Consider the following 22,206-nt stretch of genomic DNA (forward strand, 5'->3'; position numbering starts at 1 on the left):
ATGAAATGCCTGACTGTCCTGCTCTCACTTACAGTAGGATCCCTTTACACTATCCTGCATGTAGAGTGAAGGCAGTTGTGCAGAGAAAAGAGGTCTCATAGGAACAGAGCTCAGGTGATTGCTCCTCATATTCTCACTTAAAGCATTGTTAAATCACATTTTAACCCAGGCTTTTACATGGCTATTCAGATGAGTACTATGGAACCGATATAAATGACTAGGAGCTTACCCTCTCACCTCTCAACAGGTTCAAGGATGACAAAAGGTACATTTTTACAAGCCATTTCTCACTGCATCAAAGGGCACTGTGGCTGGGTTGTCACAGAACTGAGGCAACAGGCTGCGTGATATGAATCTAGATGAAAAAATACATGGGCAGGGGGATAGAGACATTAAACGTAATGCAGGAACAGTGTGAAAGAACGCTATTTCTACATCAAACATGGCAGGTGTATTAATGGCAAAGTAGAAATGGAGAGTGGCCCGACATCAGCTGTTGCAAAGTTCCAAACATACAATAAAATTTCTCTGGAATACAAAAGCACTTAAAATCCAGTGTTTATTATGCTGTTGGAATGATGAAAGACTGTGGAATATGAGCACGCAGACTTTAGGATGTCTGTAGGTACTGTTGTGGTTTTAACACCCTGGCGCTGAGTTTATCAAAATCCCCACGGATGTCTATAATGGTCCCTCTACATATTGCATGTCTAGTGTCCGTAGTACTTGGCAAATTTAGCACTGGTATATCCCTAGCATGCAGGCTGATGTTTCAAATTACCGATGAGGCCTTCTGCTTCTTTAAACGTGGTATTAAGAGTACCTTAGAGTTCTGAGCAATATCACCCTTTTTTAGATCTGTCCATTCATCATAATATTGTGCCAGGGTTTGTTAGGTAAACTTGATTGACAGACACCCATCTTTATCCTCTGCATGGCTGGAGGTCAGCACTGGTGGAAGGTAATGCTTTTTTAATTAGCTGCTAGGGTATTAAATTTCCTTTGTGTGGCTTGCATGTTGCATTCCTGTGAGTCACTATCTGAAGAGACTGTCTTAGCATTCACTATTCAGTATAACACAGACAAGTGGAGAAGAGTCAGAAAAGATTCATATCAAAGATGTTTATGAAAAGTCTTGGATTCGGACAGCCTCCAGGTTTTTCAGCAGTGACTGTAAGCCAAGAAAAACAACAGCTTTAAAATGATGATGGAAACCAATTCAAAGGCATGCTTTACACTCTGCACCAGGAATCACAAAGCCAAAATATTGGCTATAAATTGTGGATGTCATCTCAGGTCCTCTATAGATACTGATTTCTCAGCTAGAACCAAAAGAATCAAAAAAATGTGTGCAGATAGGAACAAAAAATCAGGTGTTCAAGATGATGATAGTCTGCAGAATACCACTGGAACCAGGTTTTTCTTTACCTAAAATCAGGGCATAAATGGTTTGTGGCAAGCACTCTAAAAATTTCCAACAGTCCTCTAACAAGATAGGAGCATTTGTTTAAGGAAAACACAGTACGTTTGAAAATTTATACAAGACTGTTTCTGTTAAGCTTATGGTAGACTAAAGATGAAGGGAAATTGTGGAAGAATGGAACGACAGGGCATCCATGCAAATTCCGCATAGGTGGGCAACAGGTTCTCCATGCTCTTAAAACTTACATAAAGTCATTTACCATTATTCAAAGTAAAAATACCTAATGGTCTGCTACCTGGTCTCAGCTAGCCCTACGACAAAAATTCATGTAAGACTCCAAAACTCAAGGACTTCCTTAGCAGTACTCAGCCCACTGCGGTTTAAGGAGCAATAGCAGGATCACTACTGGCAGCTAGCACTGAAGATATACACTTTAAAATGGAGTTTACTGGAACCACACAGTGTAGTTAATATATGAATGCGACAGTGAATTTTTGGAAAAACGTCCCCTTTCTTTTCTGGTTGGAAGTTCCACCCATAAAATGTTATCATAGCTAACTACTTGCTCCTGCAACTAATTCAATAAAGCTGTAACTCAGGCAGGGACTCATTTACACTTAGATTATCCCTGCAATTTAGAAAAAATCGAAAAAAACGAGGCCATACATTCTGTGCATATAAACAGTGAGATCTGGCCTCGGTCCAGGTGGTGTTATATCCCATAGCATGTCGAAGCATGTGCATATGTTAGGTATGAACATTCATAAATATGTTTCGGCTTTCCCTTCAATAAACTGACTCCATGAGTGCTTTCACTTGAGCTAGGGAATTGCTACTTAGAATAACACTTCCAAAGATAATGTCCCAGTGAGAGAGAGAGAGAGGCATAGGCTGATGATAAATCTTGCTTGTACACAAATTAGTCCAACTGTAAGGTAAAGGGCTCTGCAGACAGGACCAGAAACATTCCGATCTCCAGCTAGCTCCCAGTGGTCTTAGCCAACTTATTAGCTACAGTGCAGAAAACTAAACAAAAATGCGTAGTAATGTCCAGGATAATCAAATAACTTTGCAAATAGGTTATTTTGAGTCAAGCCTACAGACTATTCAGAGAAGTTTGTAAATTAATATCTCTGTTTCCTTAAGCATTTTCTGTGTGAATAAGGTCATGTGTTATGTGTCATGTGTGAAGAACTTCTGTAAAATATTCCAGTTTTATCTGAAGTTGAAAGTGTTGCCTCACTTTTTCTCTCTTTTCACAGATGCACACACAGAGTCGTAACGCTTATTAGTAGAATCTATGTGCAAACTTCTAAGAAAGTTTAACAAGTCACTTTTGTTTGTATGAGCATATGATGATGGGAGAGGAAAACTCAGAGGAGGAAGTAATATCCATGGGTGATCGCTCAATTTTTAAAACATATGGAGATCATCGTTTTCAAAACAAGAATTAGTTGCTTATGAAAAAGGAAAAAATGAATAGAACTATCATATAAGTCTCAGCTTCTCTACTGTTTTTATAGGACATTTTTGAATTCTTTATTTATTTGTGATGGTTTCATAAGTTTATTTAATTGATTTTTATACTACTGGCTTTTCCTAACCTGTCTGTTTTTGTGTAGCATGATGGCAAGTAATATCTGTTATACCAGCATGCAACGATTTCTGAACCCTTGGTTATTCTCAGCACGTTTTTACAGTGTACAAAACATGGTGTCTGCATTTAAAACATATAATACACTTTTTGTTTGAAGATTAATATAAACTCCAAGATTTAAGGCAGCATGTCAGTGATAGGGCAGGAATTCACCGGAAGTTTTTACCTTTCCTTTCTGTAGTGTTCTAATTCAGGAGAGAAGAAAAAGAAAAGTTGTCTTTACTTTTCCATCACATTTAATCAGACTGTGGAAAATGCAAGAGTCTTGCTCAAGACTTATAAACAAGTACACCATTATGTTTCTCATTAGTTCGAAGAATACCTGTATAAGTGGTAGCTGTCAGATACAATAAGTGCCCCCTCCTTTTTTTGCTTATATAATAATCCCAGCATTCAAAAGACTAATCACTACACACTGATCTACAAAGCATCTTATTTCCTCATCAAATTTCCCTGCTGGGCTTAGCCATGCTTGTCAACTTCCCAGATCCCCCTTTCAATAACTGGTTTATTCTTAGCATCTTGCCAAAATGCATTCCTAGGAGTAAACCATGGAAGAATGAAGTTCTAATTTCTTTATCTCACTCAAGAAGAGGTTTCTATGTGTGCTCCTGGGAAAGGTCACAGGTAATTTTGGCTGCAGGTTCCCTTGAAAGAAGCAGGCATGTACAGCACATTGAGGCCCTTTGTCTATAAACACAGATGACCACCAAAGATGATGAAGAAGAAAAAAAAAAAAAAAGAAGAGAGGAGAGAATTAGAAAAAGAAAAAGGAAAGGAAAAGGGAAAGAAAAAGAAAAAGGAAAAGGGAAAGAAAAAAGGAAAAGGAAAAGAAAAAAGGAAAAGGAACAGAAAAAAGGAAAAGGAAAAGGAAAAGGAAAAGGAACAGGAAAAGGAAAAGGAAAAGGAAAAGGAAAAGGAAAAGGAAAAGGAAAAGGAAAAGGGAAAGAAAAGAAAAAGAAAAATACAAAAAGGAGAAGCAGAGAAATCTATCAAGCAACAACATGATCTATGTTAGCATTAACATCAGATACAACTCCTAGGTACTGCTGAACAGAATTTCAAAGACAGGAACTGCCCTGTCCTCTAACCCTCAGCTGTGCTCTCCTGGTTAAAGCTGAACCTCCCCTGTCATCCTGGACAAGGAACAAAGGTGAACACTGATGTGCCCAGCTCATACCTGACCAATGCAGAAGGCCAGGTAGCTACACAGAAATGGTCATGGCTTACCTGTCCTTCGGATAAATGTGGCTCACAGGTTCTAATGCAGCAGTGAAACACTGTTGCCCAGATCTGTGCTCTTCTGCAAGTTTAAACAAATCTGCATTGAGCTGAATGAGTACAACCCTATGGAGCAAGAGCTGAAAATGAGCATTTACTGACTTTCTAAGCATTGACTAAGTGAATTAGGGATGGATAATTAGATTCACTTAATGAGAGTCTTACCTGTCCTTTCTTGCAAAGACAAAGCTTATTGATTTCAGTCTTGCATATTCTTTCTTCATGTTTTATTTATTACTAAAATACTCATTTATTATACTCATATAGTGAAGTAAGTGTCACTAAAAACAGAATAGCAAATTGAAGGAAAATCTATAGCTTTTCAAATTGTTTCACCTTCTGCTTGATGTCTTTCATGGGTTTTACACGGGAAGTTCCGTGTCAGTTGAACAACCTGCAGCATAGCCCTTGGCAAGGTAAGACTCAGGTGTCTGCCTTCCCCATAAACACATTCCTGAGCCCACACTTTCCAGGCACATTTTAAACACAATGCATGAGTTGCCAACTCCTACAGGAAAAATATTATTTTCTCCAGATGACACTACACGGAAGATAAAAGATCTTGTGCTGCTGTGGTTTTTTTGTTCTCTGATTTTATCTTATTTGTTTATCCTAAATTCCTAGGCAAGTCCTGCATCCTAGTCTACTATATCAGAAACTAAATGACTAATTTTCTTCACCTGCAATAAAATAACCATTCTCTGCAGCTCTGCTTTAAACCTACCAAAGGAAAAGAAACTCTTTTCATTAAGCTAAATAATCCTTTGGATCAGAACTTTTTATTCAGCATGAGTCAGTATTATATTCACTGTATAACCAATGATCTGCTTAGAAAATGAAGATGACAGGGGTTTTTATGATCAAGGATTTGTGGTTTCCTTTATAAAAATTACTCTCAAATCTCAACATTTCTTCTTCAGTAAGATAAGTCTAGCTCTACGGAGAGCAAGGAGAAAAAAAAAAACAGGTTAATTCACAGTGTTTAGACTATGTACGTGTGGACAACGCTTCTGTCTGCCAATCCATTTTAAAAGGAGGAGACAAGATATAAAGGCTGCTTCGTTGTTGTTGAGGTTGGACAAAAGAGCGCTGCAGAGACAGGACATCTCCTTCACAGCTAAAGAGCGTTCTCAATTCTCCCTCTCTCTTGTTCTTATCTCCCTCTCAGGTTACTGCATTTTCTGCTCCCCTCATGCCATTGCAGTAGCACTGAGGACAAGTGAGATAATGCTTGGCCCAAATCCAGGCAATCATTTTGGAGTAATTAGTTTAGGCACTGCACACCCAACCCAGACTTTCTTTTCGGGCAGATATCAAGTGGCTCACGTTACCCGATTACCTGCCTGTGTTTGGATGGCCAGCCCCAAGGTTCGGTTTAAAACTCGTCCCCAGGTAGCAAGTGAGGGCTTAATTGAACGTGTCACTTTGTTCTGGGAAATCTGGCTCTGCTGCAATGAGTTATTTCTCCTCCTGCTGCTGTATGCAATCCCCCTCTTGCTGTTCTACTTCGGTGCTTCTAGCCCAAGAAAAAAGTCTATGCTGTGATGGCCTTGGAGCTGCTGTTAATTCTGAAATTGCTGTTTTGTTTGGTTTTTTTTTCATTTGTTTAGAGAGCTGGGGAAGACAATGTGCATTGTGAGGGACAAGTAATCCTTCACCCTGAGAAACCATGGGCACTAGTAGATATGTGTGCACTTTTCAGGTGGATGCTAGGATTCGCACAGGTGCACGCAGTGAGCATCCCCTGCCTTCCCACTGATTTTCACAGAAATCAGCCAGCTGTGCATCAGAAACACGGTCCTCTTGCATTCAATCCTCACATGGGAAATGCTGTACAGGGACAGAAGACACCTGCTGTTGACATGCACTGTATGTAGCCAGCTTCCTTGCTAGAGCAATGTTTCTGCACTGCTTCCTCTTCCCTGACCCATCCAGTGCTTTCTGACTGATCCTTTGCCACTTGTCCCCATGCACCCCTCTCGCCCAGGGCCTCTCCGAGCCAAACTCCTCTCCTCAGGGCACATTAACCAGCAACAGCGTCTTCTCCACACCGCTTCACCTACACACCTTCCCCCTTGACTGCAGGAGACCCTCCTAAGGGCAGGAAGGAGCTACGTCTCTACCACGTCCTCACCTCTCCACTGCCGCTGTGAGCGAGGCTGCAGCTTCACGCCAGCTGTGAAGGTCGCCCTGTGCTGTGGATATATAGCCACCAGGAATTGGGTCGAGGCTGCTAACAGCTTCACAAAGACAAGAGAAAAGCTGTTGGATGCTAAAGGCTTCCAGCCAATACTAGTCTGGATCAGATACAGATTGGCAGCCTCAAGGTACGCGGCTCCAATTTCCCATTACCAATTCCCCCGAGCTGCTCAGTCTCCCATGGTGAAAGCTTTAATTTAGGAGAGAACCCATAGGGCTGCGTTGTTCTTCTCTCCGCTTTGTTTCTAGTTTTTAGAAGTGAGTCCATGAAGTCTTGCAGCCAGATGCCCGCTGGCTCTCAGGTGAACGTGAGCAGGCATCCTAAGAATAGTTTGGCTCAAGAGCTAAAGCTGTGGTCACTGTTTATATTCCTAGAAACCAGAGCAAACAGCAGTGTTTCAGTCCCATTTCACCTAGCTGATTAGCTTTGCAATCAGTGCATGAAAGAATTTGAATTCATCAGCTACTCAGAACTTTGAATAGCATAACCCAAGCAATGGAAATGAAACAGTGGAAAGACGATTATATTTCTTTAAATAATTGATTGCAAGACAGAAACAAAACCCAGAAATATATTTGCAGTTAGAATTTGATTCAAATTTGGGTAAGAATTACAAGCTATTAACTATGTTAATACAAAGTTTTTCAAGAGGGACCTTGGTGATTTCAGCGTTATTCAATTTCTTTAGAAGGCAGCCAGATTCTGGACTGGCATGAATGGGTTATTTCCTTCGAAGCTGGCAGAACTGTGATGATTGCAACAGCTGGAAGTCTTGCTCTGCACTGCATCAGCGCTACTATTATTGCAGTTTTCATCCAGTAAAACTAAGTAGATCAACATATTCACAACTGGCTCCAAGTTTTTCAGCAGCGTAGGAGAAATTGGATGTCACTCTCCAGTGGATGAGGGTCCAGGGACAGGCTCCTTCTGCCAACGGAAAGACAGTAGGAGGAGAAAGGCATGTTTAACATGAAGAAATGTGGGGATCTGGGCTTCCTGTTGCCCCTGCAGCAATCAAGGAAATAAAGGGAAAGTGGCAGGGCTGTTTCAGAGGTGACTGTCCTGTCCTCATGGCCGGTGATAGCTGCCCACGCGCCCTTGCCCCAAGTCAGCCCTGGACAGACAGGTCCCAGGGGAGGACTGCATGAGCCTGGGCAGCCCCTCCAGGCCCAGACTCCTCTGCCTACAGGCCAGCACCAGCTGGAACGGCACACTGGGAAAACATTAGCATCATGTCTGTGGGTGCTTTTATCCCACCCCATACCAGGTGTGACGTGAACCTGCCCGCTGTTGGTGAAGCACCAGTACCCTTCTCTGCCAAAGGAGCCCCACATCTTGCCCATGAAGCTCTGCCTTCCTTGCCCCACCGTCTCTCCAAAGACCCTCCGTCAGCTGAGCATCATGCCCGCCAGTCCTGGCATCCTCACTGCAGTCCTTGTGCAGAGGACGATTACCAACATCGTGCCCTGAAAGCTTAGTGGCACAAAGTGAAAACAGCACAGCGTGAAATAGAAATGGGGAATGTATGGTCACCGTACAGCATTACCTGACTTGAAAGTACCTCTTCTTTCGATCACTAGCAGCCTTTACGTTAGGGATGGGCAAAAACCCAGGGTCCACATCTGCTAGAGGAGAGGGAAGGTCCTAAGTTGGAAGCGAAAAAGTTCAGCTTGATACACGTTGGTTTTCCTGGGCTTTCTTTAGAACTGAGGCACAACAGCGAAAGAAGCAGCAGATATTACAAGCAGGATCTCAATTTCATAACATTTTTCTCGCAAAATAAATGCCAATGGTTTCTCTATTCCCTTGTCTTTTTTTCTGAGCTCTTTCAATCCTTTTAAGAAAAACAAAGTCCTAGTATCTGATTTTGATGGATGCGGTTTCTGGCAGAACAGTAAAAAGATAAATAACGTAATTACTCATTTCTCAAAGAATGGTGTTGTATCTGAAGCATAACCAAGAAACATTACGAAGAGATTGCATGAGTTGACGGAAAAAGTCTGGAAAAGGCTAAGGAGATATGGAGCTGTGGGTCAATCTCCTTGCCATCTGACCCACTACATGGCATGATGGCAAGTTAAATGAGTTAGAAAGGACAGACCAGGATTTGTAGTCTAAACAGAATTAGCAGTGGATAACCCAAATTTTGCCAGATGTTACGAAAATCATCAACAGGAATATTGTTCTTTCTCATAAAAAACAGCATCAGCCTGTGGGGAAGAGATACTTCTTAACAAATAATCTGAATGTGACAAAGACATAATCTAGTCATTATTTTGGACACATAACACATTAAAATTCATGGCATTTTTTCCACCAATTTTAAGGGCATAGTCTCATAACTGAATTAGGATTTGACAGTGCAAAATGGCATATGATATGTATTTTGCTTTTTGCTAGCCTGCTATTCAATGGAGAGATTAGAAAAGGATGTAAAAACCATCAGGCAGGAGGTCTGACAAACCATTCATCTCAACACCCTGTAAAGATAATTCTCAGTCACCTAAGATGGACATTGAAGAGGTTCTGGCAGATAAACAGACTGGCAATCAAAAACTCTAGGGATACATCGGTTTCCCATCATTTCTAAAGAAAGAAGGGATTGCAGAAAACAACTGGCTGGCTACACAGGTGCACTGTCTTCAGTATGCCATTTCAATCTCTCTGTTGCCCCTGAAAAGCAAGGATACTGCTATTCCACAATAAGGGAAACCATAGAAAAGCGTAGGTTTGGTCAGGAAAGAGCTAAATAAAAACAAGTTTTTGTATTTTAAAACCAGACACAAGAATCCATTAGCAATTTTCCTGTTGGCTGGAAATGTTCAAAACGCATTTGAAAGACAAAAGAACTGTGAACAGACAGGCTTACTCTGAGGCACTATTAATCATTGATATCTTCATTTCAGAGTCATGACAGGTTTGACTGCAGCTGCAGCATATACCTGGAGAGGGGATATACTGTGCAGCGTTAGGAGCTGTATGGACAAGAAATTGAGAGCTACGGTTCCTTCTGTGCGTTTTCTGTTTGCTGGGAAATGGACCTCACAGTTATTTGTTTATAGTCCATATTTTGAAGATGGGAGGGGGAAGGAAGCTCTGTCATCTCCTGCATGTTTGCTGTGCTGGAAAGCAGCAGCTTCCTAATGCACTATCTACTGCACTCTCATCTCTACTCACTCGTTTGGACCCATGTTCCATCTGGCTCATGCAGGGGCTTCCTTAAGCACAACTTTTAGCACAAGATCTACCCATACTTAGAAAAAAAAAACAGATCACTGTTTTATCCATGTGCATGCGGAAGCGAGTTTTTGGTCACTTTTCAACCTCAGTTCAGTTTTAAAAATTTTGGAATTAATCAGCAAACCTGGGCTAAGTCAAAATTAGGATGCTTTGGAGTTAACTCAGTCATCACTTTGACAAGCAAGCAGTCCCTGCTCTGACAGCTTCTTACTCCTTCTGTCCTGAATATTTTATCTACTGCCTTTTCCTCAAACGACTCATCTCATTTCATCAGCCCAATATAAACACAATTCCTCTCCTCCTCGCTAGGTCAGAGGGAAGTATTTCACATGCTGGAACTCACCAGCACCCGTTACTTTCTTCTTGACAACTGAAATTTTGGTAAAGGGAGAAATGGAGGAATTCTGTGAATGTCTGGAGCCATTAAATATCCACCCGAGCACCCTCATAGCTACTATTGCCAATTAACAAAATGCTGGCAGCCTACTGAGGACACTTACGGTCCGATTCTGTAAATACTCCTCCACGTGAGAAGGGCTGCGCAGCTGAGTGGCCTCAGTGAGTTTACCACCAATGCCCGTGCGGATAAAAAGTTCCCTACTCGCTCAAGCATTTTCAGGAATCCTAACCTTCCCCGGTGCTGTTTGTAAGTGTGTGATATGAAGAACAGTTCTGAGCCTTTTCATCACTTGTCATATTTTTGTAAATTATCCTACGCATTTTGAAGTTTTCATTATTCCAGTAGTTACCGTGTTTACACATAGACACACCAGATAGGTCATGGTATTTGACTCTTGGACTTCTTTTTTAATTAGTTTTGCTGACCAGGGACCCACTGTTGTTGAAACAGATGTTGCAGCCCAATAATAGCTCTCAGCTGCCAACAGCAAACCGTGGAACTCAGCCCTCGCCATGCAGAACAAATGAGCGTAATAAGGGGCCGGTGAGCTCCAGACAACAGGGACACTCCACAATATGTGTGTTTACCAGCTCTACCTTAAGGCACATAAAATTTTAAATGCACTACTTTTTCTCATCTAAAATACAACAATCGAGTAACTATTTCTCAAAAATGCATGTAATGCCACAGAATAAATGCATTCTTTTCGTTCCTTTATCCTGCATACTTGTTTAACGATCCTATTTTTGCTATGAGTCACACGCAGCAGGGATCTGACAGGCTCTTCCACATTTGAAAAGAAGACCTAGTGAAGCTCAGCCTGAGGACTCAAGTGAAGCCTTCAACAACTCATGTCCTGCTCAGACAAGTACAGAAGGGAACCATAACACTTGCTCTCTGAGGCAAGAACAAATTGACTCCCTTGTGAACACTCGTTGGCTCTTCTTTAGAAGGGCTGGTGTTCTGAGTCAAGGTGCTGGTCATCCTAAATCAATACCCTCTCCTGTATGATAAATCCTTTATTACAAGGATTGACAGACATATATATAATTTTTCTGCCTGGGTATTACACTTTTTCATCTCCACCTATGTCATCAAATAACTGAGACACAGATTATGTAAAAACAGGCTTCATTTTCTTCTGTCTTGTATATTAAATCATTACTGTCCAGTGTTTCTTTATAACCTTCCTCAGTCTTTTAGGCTATTTCTTTCACCTTAGAGAGAGTTATTCAGTACTATTAGCTCTTCTTATGTATAACTCATTATATAACATTAATAAAAATTTACATAACTCAGGCGCAATGTTGATCTCTGGACGTGTCTTTTTACCTGTTTGTTTTTCAACACAGGCATGAATATCTTTCTTAAGCTGAATGGTATATTAATTTATTAGCAGACACATTGATATTGCAGAAATAATGGGTTTCTGTGAAGATTTCTAACCCATGTGCAAAAGTAGTAGTATCTGTAGGTACGGCTATTTAACAACAGGCAAAAACAGTCCTGAAAAGCAATGATGCTTACGCAGTGCTAGTGAGGAGTAAATCAGACAACAGTTTGTGGTGTCGTATGGTGTAAAATTTAAAAAAAGGCAAGAATGTCTAATTCACACAGTTACAAAACGCAGAGCCACAAAGTTTCATGTACAGTTACTGTAAGGCTCAACTTAGGAAACTGTTCATTTTTTAGTATTTTAATACCACAAAAATGCCAACGAGTTACAAAGAATTCAGTAAACAGAACAGTTGAGAGAAAGCTAGAAGGGCAGCTGAGGAATGGATGAGTGTTGGGTTGACCTAGCATGAGCGACGTGGGAGCGGCGACACAATGGAGGCAAAAAGAGCACCCAACTGAAATATGGGAGACAAGATGCCACTCTACAAATAATCTGATTTGACTAAGTTATATTTTCTGTCCCATCAAGGGCTTTTCCAGCACCATCAGTAAGGTTTCCAAATACCTTCTGTCACTTCAGAGTGCATCTCATTTTGAACGTCCCTGTGATTCATCACAAAAAGTCTCCTGGGATCTCGGTGTTATTATTTACAACTATCAGAAGTGTTTAAAGCAGAAGTAGATAAACATCAGGGTGAAGAAAGGCCACCCAACACACATCAGACTGCTGGAAAAAGGAATAAATCCATCCTCCCATCATCTCTCCTGCCTCCACTCTTGTGCCTATGCAACCACATCATGAATGGCTGCTTACTAACGATTGGGGCAGACCAGGGGTCTACCCTGGCTTACCTGAAGACTGCTTAGTCTCTGGAGACAGGACAAGGGGAGCACCAAGCATGGGCAGCTGAAGGAACTGGGCACAGACTTCCCTGCCAGTGTGTCCTTAGTGCTGAGTAGCAACAGGAACGAGCTAATGGGAACTCAACTGAATAAGGAGCCTGCTGTTTCCTCACATCACCTGTAGCTATACTGAGGTGGCAGTAATATTTGGGTATCCACTAGATCCACAAGACCCTGATTTTAATGGGAGTTCGTAGGCACAGTAAAAACAAAATGAGAAGAGAAGGATTTAGAGCAAATACTGGCTCAGGAACCTTTCTCTAACACATATACAATAAACAAATCTGTCTAGTAAAGCATGTATTGCACAGATTAAAAGACTTGTTCAGTCCTGGTCTGGACAAAGCACAGTAGACCACGGAAGCCACAGCCTTTCCTCTCTTCCTGACAAACAGAGTTTTCCCTGCTTACAGTGATTGAGAATGCTGCTCCAAAGATCATTTCCCAACCTCACTGTTTTGATCATGTTACCAGCTCTCTCTCTTTGCCTCGTCTCTGCCCCGTCAAACATAAGCTAGCAGACTTCATTTCGCAGCCCACGCTTGTCTGGGAGTCAGCACTGAGAGCTCGACTTCCCCTCTAATCCATCTGTGTTGAATTTTTACATTTGAAAGCAACCACATCTGTGTGACTCCTTCAGTTGGGAAGAGTTTACTGTAAACATCCACAAAGTCAGCTGTTTTTCAGACCTTTCCTTAAAACTCCTTTGCTCTTATGCTCAGGAAAGAAACCTGTAAGACTTCTAACAGGCTGAGACCTCTGTTCATCTGGCTGACAGACACTGCCTCCCCAGCAGCTGTACTGCCTCTTCAGCAGCTTTCTCCTGCAGTCCCTCACTCTTAGATTTGATGCCAAAGTCTTGCCTTGGTGGCAAAGCCAACCAAGGGTGTTCCTGCTTCTCCCCAGACTTAAGGAGAAATGAGCTCAAGATAATTCAAATGATTTACTGTATCCAGTTTGCAGTAGCTTCCCAGGTGGTAGGTGCCTACAACTCCCTACAAGCCGGATCTCTTCCAGTTAGCCCTATTTGTAGTTCCCAAAATATAAGACACTCTCTTGGGAATACAATGGCATTTAAAGGATATTTTGAGACACTAACATGGCAGCAATCCCCACTCAAAACTGCAGAAAAAGCGCTTTTCCACTCACGCAACAGCTTTCCCCATCCTCCCAAGAAAAAGAGCAAACCTCTTTTTGTTTGGGAAGGACTGCACATACCCACATCTCAAGAGAAAAAAAAGAAAAAGTCAGAAGAGGAAAGAAAAAGGGAAGGAAGGAGGAGGGAGGAAAAGAAAGAAAAAGAGAAATGAAAGTATCTTGCATATATCTGAACTACAGGAAAGCATCTGGCTCATGTCTGTAACAAAGAGAATAGGGATCACGTTCCCAGGGACACATAAACGTTACTCCTAAGACAGAAAGTATTATTCATTTTGCTGTCCTAAAAGGAAAGGTATCATCTGGCCTCCCTGCCAGCAAAGGAGACAAAAAGTATTGCAGACTTGTATGTAGCAAAAGAGATTTCTCATGTGCTTTTATTTCACGGCCAGTGGCTGGAGCATGCGTGGCGCTGGCTCCTTGAGCGGCCCGGCAGGCTGGTTGCAGGAGGCTCCTGGAGCGCACTGAGGATGAGAGTCGGACCGTCGTGCGGAGGAGGAATTGTACTTGTGAGCACGTTTAACGCTGTAATCTTAGTCCACCGATAACTGTCCTACTGCTGGGGAAGTCAGACACAGATACCCGCCTCTACGGGGGCACGTCTCCAGGTTAAAAAGTGGCAAAGGATATCAAATGGAGCATAACGGAGCAAGATGGGACAGTGTAAAACGCGAGGGCAAGGCACACTTACTCATTTTAGATTTTTTCTATTTCATACGTAGAGCTGTAGCAGCTTTTGAAGGTATGGAATCTGTTTCTGCATATGCGTGCTTTTACATGCAATATACGCTCTTTATAGGCATGCATGAGCAATTAGCTTACAGAATTCACGTGTCCCTGTGTGTCTTGCGTATTAGAAGTGGTTTAGAAATCATAGAATCACAGAATGACATAGGCTGGAAGGGACCTTAGAGATCATCTAATCCAACCTCCCTGTCATGGGCAGGGACGCCTCTCAACTAGACCAGGCTACTCAAGGCTCCATCCAACCTGGCCGTGAACACCTCCAGGGAGGGGGCATCCACAACTTCTCTGGGCAATTTATTGCAAAGTCTTACCACCCTTGTACTGAAGAATTTCTTCCTAAAATCTAATCTAAATCTGTTCTCCTTCAACTTAAACCCATTTCCCCTTGTCCTATCAGTGGACACTCTTGTAAAAAGTCCCTCCTCAGCCTTCCTGTAGGTTCCCTTCAGGTATTGGAAGTCAGCTATTAGGTCCCCCCGAAGTTTTCTCTTTTCAAGGCTGAACTAAGCTTTCCTGCTTTGAGCGTAAGACAGTAACTAACTGAAGGCAATTATGACGAATTCTCCTTTATTGGCAAACTATCCCCTTAATGTCTTCCTTGAGGTTTCTGTTTTTCAGAGGGGTTTTTTGCCTTCTTCTGGAGCATCTGGAGGAGGTCAGCCCTGGAGCCAGGTTTCAGCCAGGAGAGCAGCACAAGCTTATTCCAGGAAAGCAGTTCCTCTGTTCCTCAGAGAATTGTCCGGACTTTATGGGTTTGTCTACATTCTTCTCTGATATAGCTAGGTGTGCAGTCAGGCATTTTAACCGTGCTTCCTTGGTATGCTACTAGAGCACTTCTGCATTTTTGTATTTTGAAATGCGTCCTGCTTCCCTGCTACTGTTCCATCCCCGGATGCTGGCATCCGTGAGCACATGTGACACAACCCAGGAGACATTTTCAAGGACACTTAAGTTTTCTTCCCCAAACTGCACTCTCCCCACTGTAAAACCTTCCTTTTCTCTCCTGGTGCTGCAGTGCTTTCATAATACACAAGGATAACAGCGATATAAAAGCATCTTTTCATTCCAGCATTTTCTCTGCACTGCGTGCCACAGCCAGCCAGCTCAGAAGCCCAAACATTAAGTTTTTTCCAACAGAAGCAAGCCCTGACATCACTCTAAACTGCAGCGAGCAGGTCTGAGCAGGAGGAAATGCACCATTTCAACTGGATCTGGAATCTCTCAATTAGGTTAGAGGGGCATTTTCTCAAGGAGTTTTGGGGAAGTTTATCTCATAGGCACAATAACTAGGAAATGAAACGGATCATCAAGAAAATTCTTCGGGCTTTTTTTTTTTCCCCAGTGCCCATCAAGGAAATGTTTCCCTTAAAAATCAAGTCACTTTTTCTTATTAAAAGTGATTTAATCATGTAGGCCTGGGGCAATACAGAGTTATGTGAAAGTTGATATTAGAAACTGAGGGAAAAGAGGGAATTAGAAGCAAGATGAGGGAAGCAGATAGGATGCCAACTGTTTATGTGGTGTGCCCGGTGCAACCCAATGGGTCTTTCAACATGCATCTAAACTACTTTTATTGGATTCTAGAATGAAATTAAACAAGTCATGTTTTACTTTGGGGGAGGCACACTGAGTTAACTCACCGTCTCCATCTTCCCCTTTTCATACCAGCAGAACTAATCTCAATTAAGCCTTAAACAAGAGAGAGGGGCTTGTACTAATTCTCAAAGAAACGACGGGCGGTTTTCCTTTCTGAAAATGAAAGTCCCCGTCTGGGAAAGGGCTCAGAATAAAATCCGACAAGAGGGTGCAAACCTCACCCAAGCGGCGATTTCAGCGCTGCCCTGCGCTGCCCTCTGAAGGCTGAAGTTAAATCCACAGCCCCGGAGGAACAGCGCTTCCCTGGCTGCCGAACCAGGTTATCTGGAGGCGACGCCAACGTTTTGCTGCTGGAGAACGTTGGGAAAGCGAAATAAAGGCAGCCGACTTCCCTGTTATCAAGGCAAAAAAGAAAATATCGCCCCGGGGGGGCTGTCTGTGGGCAGGAGCCCCCAGCCCCAACATGAACAAAAACCCCACAGTCTCCTGAAATATTGAAAGCCATGTGAGGTATGCTTTCAAAAAGATGATTGTAGGAACGGGAAAAATAAGGAGTACTTTAAAGGAAATGTTGGCACTGACTGTATTAGTAAGTTAAGTTGTGCCGCTCCGGTTTTTGTCTGCCTGAGGGCTAAGAACAAGTTGGCACTTTATTATTAATAAAGAAATATGACCTGTATTACCTGTATTATCCTTACACATGGTCACATTGTAGAGAACCATGAACTGTCCACCCTACAGCAGGTACAGGCCTCTGTGTCCCTATCTATCTGAACCCATCTGTAGCAAGATTTTGTATAGACTAATCCTGTTTATTCTTTCTGCTCATTCACATTTCTCCTCATTCACGTTTCTCCTCATTCACATTTGTAAAAACAAAGCATTTCAGGAACTGACAGCTTGCCCGTTGTGGTGAGAGAAAACAAAAGCACATATGTTTCAGTAGGTATCACACAGATTTATTCCAAGCCCACATTGCTGGCTAGCTATTCTACACTATTAGAAACATGATTGAAACCATTAGCTCAATTTTAATGAACTCCATGTGCCATTTCATTTTTTTTCTCCTAGAAGAAAATGTCTATCATATAATTCTCTGCACACATAATTGAGATAAATCCCAATTTGGGCCATTTCTCAAATGTTTGCTTTAAGAGAATCCTTTTTAAAAAGACATTTGTGAAAAATAAACACAATTATATATACACAATTGGTTCTACTTATTGCTTCCGCCAGGCATTAGGAAATGCGTGTGCATGTGTGTTCATTTATACAATGATGCTCACAGCTACAGTGAGTTATGGCATGTTACAGCTGTGAGTCTACTCTGAACCAAACTGCTTTCTCTGCCTGATTTCCTAAGGAAATGAGTCTTATACCAACACGAGATACTCCAGTAACTTCTGAACCCTTTGGCCAACTATTTCAATTTAGTTGAAATATCAACTAAATTTGACAAAGGTGGTAGAGATCTCAAAGCTAACCAAGCTCCCACTGGCGTGGGAAAACAGGTGGCAGGCTAAAAGGAAATGCCATTAATGCCCACACTCTGGGTAAGCCACAGCACGACCTTGCTCCTTATTAGACTTCAGAGAATCCGAAGCCTGAAGTTAGCGAGCCCGAAGCCTGGGTTAGAGACCCACCCCTGTTAGAAAACCTGGCTTTGGTTTCATAAACTCCTTGCTTTTGTTTAAAAATAAACAATCAAATACCTTCTTCACTGACGCGCTCTGTAACAGTCATTTCTTTCTCCATTAATCTATCTGGCAAAACAAGATTTCTACAGTTTGCTTGTACCTCTTTTGCACAGTATGTAGAGTTAAGCTAGTGCTTCTGTTTCTGCAGTATGAAGATGAAACTAAGGTGCAGAGAGGTTAAATGAGCCCCCCAGAAGCTTCTAGTGGTTGACATAGGAACTGGACCACATACCAGGGATGTCTCTATTCAGCCTAGTACAAGGTTTATGCTGTTGATTATGCTATGATGTACAAGGATAAATGCTGTTTTCTGAACCTGATGGGGAAAAAAAAAAAAAGCTTTAGAAAAGCTTCAAAAGTTTCTGATTTGCAAAAATCTCTTATTAATGTTTGCCCTTGTGGATGCCATTTTACTTCCCCTGCAGTCCCATCGACTCTATTAGCAACCCATACTGCATAAACCCAAACTGTTTGAAATAGGTTTCATCTCTACTTTCAGATGAAGGGTCTAGCTACTCACTGGCCTTTACCACTGGTGAGCTAAACTCTCTTGTTTTCCCCTTAAAAAACACTAGCAGAGATGGACAAGAGCCTGTGATGCTCTTTGGGGCTGACAGATCATTCCCCACCTGGATCCCAAGGCAGGAGAGATTTGTTCAGAGGAACAACATTGCAGTTGGAGTGTAAGAAACATGAAATAGGGTCCTGTATGTTCTCTGCTCACCATTTTTTTGTGCATCAGTATGGGGTACTAACATTCCCAGCCCCAAAAGTGTGTCATTCATAACAGAGTTTAACTCAGTTGCAAGGCACGGAGTCTATATGACGACATGAAGCCTAGTGGAAGTTAAAGGCAAGACTCTTTTTCTTGGAGTATGGATCTTGATCTAAATGTCCGAATGCAGCAAGCTTGGATTTCTCTTCATTTTCAGTAGGATATTCTTTTTCCCATCCTCCGTTACAGAGAAGAATGACTTTGCAAAAGAGAACTAGAGACAGCGGAGTCTTTACTAACAGCAGAGTAGGGAGAAATGCTTCTCACTCTCTCAGTGGCCTACAGGTACCATCTTTACTGTGTGAGAGTAAAGATGAGTTCAGCTGTGTACACAGCTTCTCCCTTAGTTAAGGTACATCATTGGGAAAGCAACACTTTCAAACCAAAACTGTGCACTTGTCAGCTGGGCATCTTGAACTGAAGGACTTAAAAAAATATTTAGCCAGCAGAAGAGAACCTGACAGAAAACTGTTATAATTCAGTATTTAACCTATTTTTGTAATTACTAAGGCTTGAATTACAGTAATTCCAACCGAGATGAGGCCCAGATGCAAGGCACTATACAAACACCTAATAAGAAACTGCGGCTGCTCTGAGTCACTTACATCCTGATCCTGCAAATGTTTAGGAATGTGTTCAACTTTACTGCTGTCAGTATTAATGGAGCTGCTCAGAGAGCTAAAGGTAAAGAGATGAGACCAACAAGAGCCAGAGATTTAGAGACTGAAGTGTTTAGGTGTCTAATTCCCTCTGGTCTCAAGATGTTAACTCGGATCTGGCCTTCCACGACTTACTGGCATTCACACAGCGAATTCTAACCAGACTCAAAGCAAGTGCACACATTCACATTGTCCACCCTCCGTGTGAGTGCAAGGCTATTTCCAAAGTGCCCTTTTTTAATGTCTCCCCGTTAGCTTATGTGGGCATTTTTTTAACTCAAACTCCCAAACTATCTTAATATTTGGGTGCTGTGCTTTTCAGCTTCTCAGGGCATGGAGCAGTCATGGCCCTAGTGCTGTTTGCTCAATCCTCTGTGCCCTGAGAGCTGCCTGTCACCCAGTGGAAATACCCCAGTGACCACCGTGAAGCAGCGGGCAGGGGAAGAGAATCTCCTTTGCCACAACCACTGCCTGTACCCTAAGCAGCAGTATTTTATAGATGGCTGCAGATTAACAGAGCAGAGAGGTTTCTTTCCTGTCTCCTCTTCCCATTCCCCCCTTCTCCCTTCTGGTGAGAGGGCAGGCTGAAGTCCCCCTCCCCACCACCTTCTCCCCCTGTTTGCTCCCTCCCTTCTCTCACTTTTTTAAAAATACAGTTTTCTTTCAAGTCCTCTACAGTTACAGTGTTTTGGCCATCAAAGTCCCCTCCCAGCCATTTTCATTTACCTTGTGACTCCGACCCTTTGTGAGGCTGAGGATTTTCAGAGTAAACTGATCCCCGAGGTCCCCAAGGATGTTATTCTCATTTATTCGCTCAGCCCTTTGAATGGAGCAGCCTGGGCTTGGCGGCGGTTCAGCAGCCTCGCATTCAGAGAGCACACAATCCTTTTTCTTTCAGAGGCCTTTCAAAACAGGGCTCGAGGTTTATCGAGGAGCTCGAAGGGCTGTCAGTCATGCAGCAAGTTACTTCCACTCCTGGCCGCCTCCGAAAGCCATGAGCAGAGGAGGGATAAGGGCAAGGAGCAGGCAGTAACTGCAAAGGGCCATCTCCTGGGGCCGTGTTTTCATCACCAGCTTGACACGCTCTGGGGACATCCATGTCCACCACCACCGAGCCCCCCCCCAGCCTGGCAAGGACCCCAAGCTCTGGGATGGACACAAAGCATGGCCCCTGCGGTGACAGCTGTGCAATGGACACCCCCTTTCTTCAGGTGGGCAGTGGGCTGCAGGAGCATCTCTAGTGCCATCTGTGTGTCCACCAGCAGTCATTACCTCCGCCAGCTGGCCCTCCTTCGCGGGAGAGAAAAGGCCCCTCCTTTGCATTTTCATTGCAGAATGTTTGGGAAAGGTCCCCTGGGACTGATAAGACAGAGACACGTCTGTGAGTGTCCCAGAGGGAGGGAAGGCTGTAGGAAAAGGCTCACGGTTATGTACCACCGTACCTGCCAACTGGTGTGTCACAAAAGGCTAAAATTACCAGCCGGCCAATTATCTGATTAAAGAGAGCCTTTCATTTGAGATTAAAAAAAAAAAAAAAAAAAAGAAAGAAAAAGAAAAAGAAAAAGAAAATCCTGGCTGAAAGCAATACCTCTGCTAGCTTACCAAACTTACTAGACCTTGCGTTCTTTGCTTTTTACTTTTGGCAGTGATGAACAGCAAAGTTAAAAAAAAATCAAGAAACGTGGGGAGAATAAACATTTTGCATTCATCGAACATTTTTCTACATTTCTTTCCTCTAAGACAACATGATCTCATTTGTCTCTCTTTTCACAAAAAGGCCGTATTTTTCAAAAGAAAGAACGAGTGCCCATTTTACGTATTTCCATTTTTGTTCAACTGATTAAATAAGGAACCTTCTTCGTGAAAGCTATTCAGGTTTCATTAGTTTATGGTTGCCTTGGAATCCCTTTGACTTACGGCGAGCATAAATTATCATTCTGTCAGCTACCATCAGAAATACCTCTTTAAGGCTCCTGGACTCAACAACGGCTGCTAAAGTTTGGGAATAAATGTACGATGTGCCGGGGCTTCACCGGCTGGTTAATGACCTGCCACAGTAGTTATAGGGCCCAAGACGAAGCCGAGGAAGATTAACTAATCTGGCCAGTGACTGGTGTGCTGGCTCTGAGCACCGAGCAGTGTGGAGTGCGTGATCGTAAACTTTTTTCTCTGACCTCTGCTGAATTAGGAGCTGGGGTTTTGGGGGGTTTTAATGTTTTATTAATAACGTTCCTAGTGTTTATCCTTTCCTGTTTGAGTAACCGAAAAGGTAATTTCCAAACACAGGAGTCAGCAAAGTCACGTTTCTTTCAAAAAATGCCATGTTCTCTACACATAAGTCAAACAAATATGGTGCGAGCTGCAAATTATTCCTGCGTTACAACAGACAAAACCAGGGCCAAATGTAGTTTTTCTTCTTCGTTCTCGTCCGTTCACACGGTCCATCCTTCAATTACTAATCACTGAGCTACAGATGAAATCCTCCACAGAGTGACACCTCCGCAAGCCACTAGCTCCAAAACCCCTCAAAGTTCAATAAAATCTGAAACTTTTCTGGTCTCACCCATCTCCGTTGTGTTTGATTTCCTATCCAGGCAGAGCGAAAGAGTAACAGGAAGTGAGAGTGTTCATACGAGATTGGCATGGCTAAGAAAAAAAATAGGTATGTTATTGTAGTTACAGTGCAGCTAAAATTAATTCCCTTTTAACACATCTTAAATCCTTTCACTTTTATGCAACTGTTTGCTCTGCTACCCGACCAAGGACATACAGACAGTGTCTCTTCAGTATGAAGTATTTTTATAATGAAACACTCATCTTCTGAATTTCTTCATATGCAGGGAAAAAGTATGTCTGATGTTAAACATATTTTCCTACTTGGTTTCTGCTTTGGACAGAGGAAAAGCTTTGGCAGAAAATATATTACCTTTCTGGTGTTTCTCAAATCGCTACAAAGTAATTCAGCTGGACTGGGTGAGATCAGGAAATCCTGTCTCCTGTCTCTCCCATGGCACTGACCAGTACCAGCTTGGGTGGGCACCTGTGGGGTGGCCCACCTAATGGAGAAATTTC

This window comes from Tauraco erythrolophus, chromosome 2 (assembly GCF_009769465.1).
Source record: "Tauraco erythrolophus isolate bTauEry1 chromosome 2, bTauEry1.pri, whole genome shotgun sequence".
NCBI classification, from domain to species: Eukaryota; Metazoa; Chordata; class Aves; order Musophagiformes; family Musophagidae; genus Tauraco; species Tauraco erythrolophus.